Below are 9,182 nucleotides of genomic sequence, written 5' to 3'. Positions count from 1 at the left end.
CCTGGGCAGAGGAGGGGCAGAGGAGGGTGGCGGCATGGGTTTGGGGCAGCTGTGGAGGGGGCCACAGAGTGGAGGGGAAGGGGAACTGCAGGGGGGCAGGAATGTCTTGAGGGGAGAGGGAGAGTTTGAGGGCTTCAGGATCACGGTCCAGGTGCAGTTTTTAGGAGAGGTGGGGGAATCCAGGTGGAGAGGGCGGCAGGAGTGACACCCCTGTGAACAGTAAGTGGCAGCCCCCCAGAGGCCCTGAGCCTGGAGGCCCCGAGTCTGGAGGCCCCGCCTGTGCGCAGTCCCGCAGGCCGCCAGCAGGGTGCGCCTGGGCCTGCAGGTGTGGACAGCAGGCACCTGGCCGCACACCTGTGCCGAGCCCGCCTTTGGCCCCTCCTGCACGGGAATGGCAGGCTCCCAGCTGCCACGGCCACTTCTGCTGCTGGCGCTCGTGCTATTGTCGGGGAATTTCTCTTCACTGTCACATGCGCAGGTAAGAACAGGTAAGGAGGAGGCCCGGCTTCCAGGAACCTGGCTCAGGGGCACATGGCCCCATGGCCCAGCTACACACCTGGCTTCTGGACTCCTCCCTCAGGCCACACTGGTCGGCCTGCCCTCCTCCCGCCTCCCCCCAAACAAGAAGGGCCGCTCCTCTCAGAAGCAAGGTGGGGCGCCACCATGCTTGCAGCCCCCAGCCCCCAGCCCCAGCCCCAGCCCCAAGACTGCCAGTCCCACCATCCCAGTGGGAGCTGAGCCAGCCAGAGGCTAGTGGGGCCTCCATACCCAGGCCAAGGTTCTGCTGCAAACCTCGGTGTCTTGTAGCCAGCCGCCACAGGCAGAGGAGTGAGGCCCCCAGGGCCATGCTGTGGGGGGGGACACGAGGCCTCACTTCCTGGCCACTTACGCTATTTATGGCTCCCAGGAGACATTCTTGGCACCTGACAATTTCCGTCTGCTGCCTTGTAAGCCGGTTCCCAGGGTGCAGAGGAGTTGAACCTGGACCCTCCTCCCCCGGTCCTCCGTCTCCCACCAAGTCATTGCTCTCTTGGACCCTACGCCCCAGCCCCAAACCCGGACTGTCATGAGTGGAGGCCACCGCGCACGGGACGAGAGATCTGCAGGCAAGCGCTCCGTTCCGAAGACGCCGCATTTACCCTCATTGCAGATCTTGGGAAACGGGCTCAGGCAAGACAAGTCTCTCAGCTGTGCCAGGCCCAGGTTTGAACCAGTGGACTTGGCTCTTGCCAGCTTTCTGGTCTAGGAATCTCTGGGCAAAGCAGACTCCCGGTACAGTGCATGGAAAGAGCCCCACTTCACCTGGTCGAGTCTCCCGTGGCTCACAAGCACCTGTCTACCCTGTGCCGGGCACTCAGGAGAACTTGTGTCCCCCCCCCCAACCTCCTCTTTCAAGGCCCGCTGCTATTCCTCCGTTCGCTTTAAAAGTTTGGCTCCCTGGGGTCCTGGTTTGGCTGGGGGTCCACTGTGGCCCTGAGTCGTCTTCTGATTTCAGCAGAAATTCCTCAGTGATAGGGAGCAGTTTGGGGAGGCTGGCCTCTTCGTCCTTGACTCCTTGGAGGTCCTTAAGGGGCCCTCTTCCCACCTTCCCAGTCACCTGGGGCCCGACTCCCTACCCTTCTGAGCCTCAGTTCCCCATCTGTAAGATGGGAATGACATTGGGCCAGGGCACAGTCTCTTCTAGACTTCTGGATCATCCCCACAGAGCCTGGGAGACTGGACAGAGAACTGGGCATGTGTGTGTGGGGGGTGCCTTTGGGTAGACCCAGCCCCCTCCTGGGGCCAGCACGGAATGTTACTTCTGCCGTTTTCGCTGCCTGGGGTGAGGCGAGAGAGGAAGAGAGAATACAGATTCTCCCAGGGCAGAGTGGATGAGGTGGGGCAGGGAGCAGTTGATGAATGAACTGGCAAACCACTAGGGTGCCTAAGAGCCCAGAACTGGGAAGTAACTGTGGGAGGTGGCCCACAAAACATTTACCCACCCTGAGCTCCTGGGCTGAGTGCCTGGGATTGGGTAGGAGCCAGGGAGTGGCTGGAACAAAGCCCCGTAGATTTCCAGAGAACTATCCACTGATTCTTCCCAGAGCCCAGGTCTTGGAGCCAGGCCCTCATTTAAGGCTCTAAGTGTAGCCTTGGGGAACTTCCAGGTACCTGGCGAAGATTCAGGGCTGATTCTCCCTGGGAGCTCGGACTGGATCTATGCAGCCGAGTGTCACGGAGTACCCACTAGGTGCCAGACCTGTGTGAGCGCTCAGAGGCTCTGACTTGCCGTGATGTCCATTTTACAGACAAACCGAGTCCCAGAAGGTTTAAAGGAGTTCCCCAGGGGGGCCTGGCTGGTTCAGTTGGTGGAGCATGCGACTCTCGATCTCAGGGTCATGCGTTCAAGCCCCACATGGGGAGTAGAGTTTACTTAATTAAAAAAAAAAGAAAGGAAGGAAGGTAGGAAGGAAGAGAGAAAGAGCTCCCCTGCATGCTGCCTGGGTTCAGAGGGCCTCTAGAACCCTAAAGCAAGAATGGGGGCTGGGAGGGTCTGACCTGGCCTGGAACTCTGGCTGTGGGACTTCAGACAAGGGCGCCTTGCTTTCCCACTGGGCGCTCACGTGGTGCACTAAATCCTCCGAGTCTCGCTGAGAGGCAGGTGTTTGCTATCTGGGATAATAAGGAAATCGACATCCAGAAAGGGGCGGGGGCTGGGGCTGGGCCCCCGCACACCCTCGTTCCTAGCCATCCCCTCCCCTCAAGGTCAATAGCGTTTTCCTTCCAAGAGTTATTTTTTTTTTCGGTGCTCTTGGCGAGTGGGATGGAGAAGCCAGCTTCCAAACTACAGCTCCCCCAGTTCAGTGGAAACGTCCACCAACCACTTCAGCCCTCCGAGTGCAGAGACAGGCTCTACCATCCACCCCAGAACCCTGAGTTTAGAGACATGCTTATTAAAATACAAAATTCAATGGAGTAAATTTGAAAATCTAAATGACTTTATTTAGGGGCACCTGGTTGGCTCAGTCGTTAAGCATCTGCCTTCGGCTCAGGGCGTGATCCCGGAGTTCTGGGATCGAGCCCCACGTCGAGCCCCACGTCGGGCTCCTCCGCTGGGAGCCTGCTTCTTCCTCTCCCACTCCTTCTGCTTGTGTTCTGTCTCTTGCTGGCTGTCTCTGTCAAATAAATAAATAAAATCTTAAAAAAAAATAAATGACTTTATTTAATGATTCATGAATTGGGCAGTAGCCCATCTTAGCAGATAGAAAAGAGCTCTGAGGAGCTGTACAAAATGGAAGCCTTTTATAGGCAGAAGGGGGAAGAGAAAGGAAGTTTCTGGCAAAGGGTGGATTGTTTCAGGCAAGTTTACCTTCCTTGGGGGGAAAGCGGAGGAGGGGAGTCTATCAGGCAGATCATCTCTCAAGTGCTGACCAGGTCATTCCAGATTGACGGGGTAGAGGTCACACTTCTGTGGGAGAGGTGGCAAATGTAATTAGATCAGGTATTAAGTCTTGGCTTACTGATGTGGGGCTTAGAACAAGTGACTCCATTTTGGACCTGTTTCTTTTTTAACAGACTCAACTGGCCAGAACCCGTAGTTCAGCGGAAAACTCCATGACCCCCTACAGCTCTTCAAATTCAGGGACAGCCACCACCGCCCCGCCTAGCTCTAGTTCCACAAATCCAGAGTTGAAGCCCACCTTCTCACAACCTCCTCACCCCAGTTCTGGCTCCGCCGGTTCAGAGCTTCCCCCTACCTCCCACTCCAGCCCTCCGAATTCCTCCACCTCGACCCTGCATTGGAGCTCCACTTCTCCCAGCCCCAGAACAGAGCCCTCCTCCATGCCCTCAGCCACCACTGATGGGACCTCTGTGACCACCCATCCTGGTGAGTACTGAGAGGTTTGGGGTTGGGGGAATGGTTGGGGGTACCAGGCTGCAGTTCTAGGATTGGCCACCAGGGAGAGACACAGACCTGAGAATATCTGGAGAAGGGCTGCTCCCCACTTTCTACCTGGTCTCACCTAAAGCCCTTCAGCCCTTCTTCAGTCTATACACATTTATTAAGCGCCTAGGGTGTATCCTCAGGTCCTGTGAGAGACAGCTTTGTTGGGAGACAGATTATAAGTAAATTATATATTTGTTTATAAAAGAAAATAAACAGGATAAGGGGTCAGAATGTCAATACAAGTGGATTGAATTAAAAACATTTTTTTAAACTTTTATTTACCCACACGTGGGGCTTGAACTCACAACCCCGAGATCAAGAGCTGCATGCTAGGATTGAAAAAAATTTTTTTAAAGATTTTATTTATTTGTCAGAGAGAGAGAACAAGCAGGGGGAGAAACAGGCAGAGCAAGAATCAGGTTCCCTGTTGAGCAAGGAGCCCGATGCAGGACTCGATCCCAGGACCCTGGGATCATGACCTGAGCCAAAGACAGACGTTTAACTGACTGAGCCACCCAGGCATCCCTAGGATTGAAATTTTTAAAGAATGTTCAGCAAATGTCTCAGTTTGAAGGAGGTGATGGAGGGAGTCACACAGGTATCTAGCGGGAGAGCAGTCCAGGCACAGCAGACCAAAAGGTCCTGGGGTAAGACTGTGCCTGGTATATCTGAGGGAGAGTGAAGTGGCTGGAACCGGGTGAGTGGGATACTAGTGGGGGGCAGTGAGAGTAGGGTAGTTGCAGAGTGTGACCACGCAGGGCCCCAGGGGCTCAGGAGAAACCAAGCATTGTTAGGGAGTTTAGAAGAATCTGTTATTCCAAATAATACGTCATCTCCAAAATGTTCGAAGAACAGTGTAAACACAAAGGGTAATGACCTGCTTAAAGTCACAGGATGTAAACGATCATCGCCAAGTGTCCGCTTTTGCAGCCATCCTCAGAGCGTTGCTGTGTTTGGGACCAGAATTCTGGATTAGATTTTTCTCACTTTGCAAGAACCCCCGAGAGTGGCCAATGAGGGCAGCAAACACACAGAGAACTGGATGAATTCCTTACAGACGGATACTATTCAGAAGGAAAAGGACTAAACTGTGCTTTGAAGAAGTCGAAGCAGCAGCAGGAGGGGGACATGAGCACAGCTTAAGGGACTCAAAAAGCTCTGGGCCCTGGTGGGTGTTTCAGCCTTGGGAGGGGTGGGGTCCAGGCCTGACTCAGGCCTCCTCCCCTCAGCGTCAGGTGACACGGCGGCCCTCGAGGTGCACAGGAACCCCAGCATGGTCGTGGCGGTGTGTCTGCTGGTGTCCGTTCTGCTCATCGGGTCTGTGCTGATGGCTGTGAAGTGCTGCCACCAGGGTGTGTCTGAGTTCTAGAAGCTGGATGACGTGTCCACGGTGAGGTGGGGGCTGGGCTGGAGGGATTGCCTTCCCAGTCGCTGCTGTAAACCCTGCTGGGGCCTGAATGTCCTCTTGTGTGTGTTTGTCCTCCAGGGAGCTGCGAACCAAAGGTCATCTGTTGCCCATCTCCCACCAGAGTGATCTCCGTGGGGCTGAGCAAGAAGGGGGCTTGGATGGGGCAGGAGCACCTGAGGAGAGGCCAGGCTTGCCAGAATAAAGCCCTTACTGTTCCTCTGTGGCCTCCCGAGTCATGGACTCCTGTGACAAACATTTCTGGGTGCCTACTCTGTGCTGGGGTCATAGTGGGGACCATTTCTCCACCCTCATGGGGCCCACAGTCTCAAATGTGGGGGCGGACAATAGCCAGGGGATCAAATGACATCATTTCAGATGGCACAGGGGGTCATGGAGTCACAGATTGGGGCTGTGGCCGAATCCCAAGGGCCCACGTGTCCAGGTTTTCTGAGAGGGCAGGGAGGTCTCTCTTGGAAGGTGATATTTGAACCAAGACCTGAAAGGTGGGAAGGAGCCACCCTGGAGAAAGCTGGGAGGATGTCCCAGGAAGCAGGCACAGCATATGCAAAGGCCCTGTGGCAGGAAAAAACTTGAGCTCTTTGGGAAACAACAAAGTGAGTGGAATCAGTAGGGTGAGGGAGAGGAGAGTGGGGGGAGCTGCACTGGCTGTGGGAAGGAGTGTGGGTTTTAGCCTGAACATCACAGGGGAGTTTCCAGCCAGCAAGTTCCATGATCTAGGAGATCTTCCTTCAAGTCTTCAGGAGGGCAAATCAGTAGGGGGAGAAGTCGTTCCAGGAGGCAGGGAAAGCACGAGAAGCACACAGAGATCAGGGAGTCAAAATGGCTCCCCCACCTTATTGTCTCTGTCCTGTTTCCTAGGGTCTGAGCCCGGGGCCACCCACCTTCTCCCCTCCCATTGCACAAGAGGGAAAGTAGTGCAGGGAGGGGCAGGCCTCTGCCTAGGGGCCTTTGGTGGGTTAATGGGTTCTTGCTGCTTCCCACCCACCCTGTCCCCTGGAACCTTCCAGGCTTCTCTAGCGGAGTGGGACGTGGAGGCTCCAGGCTGTGCCTTGGCCAGGGCTCTGGCCTGGAGCTGCCACTTCAAGGCTGGGTTTACCCTTCTGTGAAATGGGTGGGGACAGAGGTGGGGGGTCAAGGTCACACAGTACATGAGGATGAAGCCTGACGGGGTGGGGGTGGGAGGGTCATGCTCTAATGATTTTTGGGGGCAGAGGGACGGCGGGGCCTCGCAGGCAGGCAGCCAGGCTGGTGAGACATTAACTTGCAGTGGCTCAGGAGGTGGCAGCCAGCCCCTTTCTTCCAGCCGCAGGACCACTCCCCCAAACCCCCGTACTTCCGGTCCCCGCTGTTGGTGATGAGTGCACTGATCAGAGAGGGTTATCTATTTGTCTAGGGTGGCACAGCTCGGAAACCCACGCCAGAGGGCCACCCCTGAACTCCGGAGGTCACACCTCATGGGCTGTCCTATGAAGCACGTGTGTTCCAGACCCTGAGCTGGGAAAATCTTTCCATTCTTACCTCAAGTCTGCACCTCCCTTCGTCTCTCTCTCTGTCCCTCCCTCTCTCTCTTTTCGTGTCTCTCTGTGTCTCTCCCTTTCTTTCTCCCTTTTTCTCTTTTGGGCTCTTCATGTTTCCATCTCTTTGCCTCTCTTACAAACATTAAACTTAACACCCGCCCACCGTGAGCCTACCCCACCCCTGCCGTTCACACACACACTCGGTCACACTCCTGGCCGCTTGCTCAAACCCATGTGGGGGACCCCCTCCCACACACCCCTATCACTCGGCCTGCCACCTCCTGACTCGAACTAGGGGTGCTATTTGAGTGTGTCCTGTCTGAGCCTGGCACTCAGGTAGTTAAGGGGCTCTGCGGCAGGGAGGACTGTGGGCCGCCCACTTGGGCAGGTCCAGTCCTCCCCTTCTCCACTCCCAGGGAGGTCACAGGACTCAGACAGGACTCAGCAGTGGCCAGGAGTGCCAGGCCTGCCTGAGCCTAGCAGAGCTTATGTGAGTTTCTGGGGTGGTAGTTCTCAGATGTGGACTGGGGTCCCAGAATCCACTGGAGCTGGGCTGGGAGCTGAATGGCTCCCCCATGGGGCCTGGGGCCTCGGGATTTCTTCCTGAAAGTCCTGATGCTCCAAGGCTGCGGACCCTGGCACGGAGGGGGCAGGAAACTGGGGGAGGGTGCGTGGGCGCCAGGGTCTGCTGCCCCTGCGGGGAGGCCCCTGCAGAGCTCTGGGGGGTGTCCCACCCTGCTGCCTGCAGTATGGCCCGGGCTACCTTGATTGAGCATCTGTGGGCTCCTGGATGCTCAGTGTGGGATGAGCTCCCTGTCTAGGCGGAGTCTCACAGGGGAAACCTGGCTCTCAGGGCCTGAGGGTCTCACATCTGTTTCCCGGGCTCAGAGACGCTTGCAGCGTGAGGCGCAGTGGGACGGCACAATCCTTCCTGCTTCGGGAGGTGAGTGGGGTAGGGGGGCGGGCTGGGCTGTCCAGCCCATGGGGAGGGGGCTCACAGGACCTTCCCTACTGGAAACACCCAGAGCTGCCTGGGGACCTACCTTACAGACAGGGAAACTGAGGCCCAGAGCAGTTCCTAGGAGTCTGGGACTCAATCCCGCTGTCCAGCCCAGGGTGGCAGCCATTGCTTTTAGGAGCAGGGGACCCATGGAGGAGGAGGGAGCAGCAGGGACACTTTGGGGTCTGGATGCAAGGTTTTGACTCCATGAGGAGAGGAGACCTCGGTGCCCTCAGTCCAGGGAGGGCATGAGGTCACACCTTTGGGGCAGGGCCAATGATGTCATTCTGGGAAACTGAGGCAGTGAGCAGAGAACCCCACAGGAGCTGGCTGTGAATAAATCCCAGGCTGCTCACCAAAACCTGAGTGACTGATCAGCCCTCTGGGACCCCGTTTGCTTGTATAAAGAAAAAAGGGCTAACATTGTGTGGTTTGAGGGAGGGTAGGATGAGCTGGTCCCCTGCAGCCGGCAAGGTCCCAAGTGCCTTGACTCATTTATCCACACCCCAGCTGTCTGTGGGAGGAGAATAAGGATGAGGGTAGTCCCAATTTATTTACAGATGGGGAAACTGAGGCACAAAGACTCTAGCCCTCAAAGTGGGTGGTCCACTGAGGTTTGAACCTGGGCCTTCAGGACCCTTGTCTGAGCTCTGAGCCCCACTGCTGAGCCCCCCCTACGGCTTCAACCACCCAAGATCCTCCCCATTCCCCCCACCTTTTTTTTTAAAAAGATTTTATTCATTTATTTGATAGAGAGAGAGAGCACAAGCAGGCAGAATGGCAGGCAGGGGGAGAGGGAGAAGCAGACTCCCCGCTGAGCAGAGAGCCAGACATGGGCCTTGATCCCAGGACTCCTGGGATCAGGACCCAAGCCAAAGGCAGACGCTTAACTGACTGGGCCACCCGGGCGCCTCCCTGTTCCTCCTTAACATGGTGTGTTTGGAGGCCCTGGTCAGACAGCCCCAGTGAACCCCGGCAGCCAGCTCCCTCTCTGAGCCACACCTTCTTCCTCTGTAAAGTGGGGATCCCTTAGAGCCCCCCCAAACACTCAATTTACAGCATCAGTCATTCTACTTGCACGTGGAACGGCCACTGTGTTTGGGGCCCAGCTTTGGGCACGGGGGACATGGAGGCTCATAGGCTGGGGAGACAGATGTTCAATCAAGGAAAAGGATAAAATCTGGGGACGGGTGACTGGTAATGAGACTGCCCAGGCTGGGCAGGAAGGGCTTCTCTGAGGAGGTGACATGTAAGCTGAAGAGTAGATGAAAACAAGCAGCCAGCCGGGGGGGAGGGCGGGTGTTGAAC

Source organism: Ailuropoda melanoleuca, chromosome 4, assembly GCF_002007445.2.
Source record: "Ailuropoda melanoleuca isolate Jingjing chromosome 4, ASM200744v2, whole genome shotgun sequence".
NCBI lineage: Eukaryota > Metazoa > Chordata > Mammalia > Carnivora > Ursidae > Ailuropoda > Ailuropoda melanoleuca.
The sequence above is the reverse complement of the archived record's forward strand: the minus strand, read 5'-3'. Positions refer to the sequence as shown.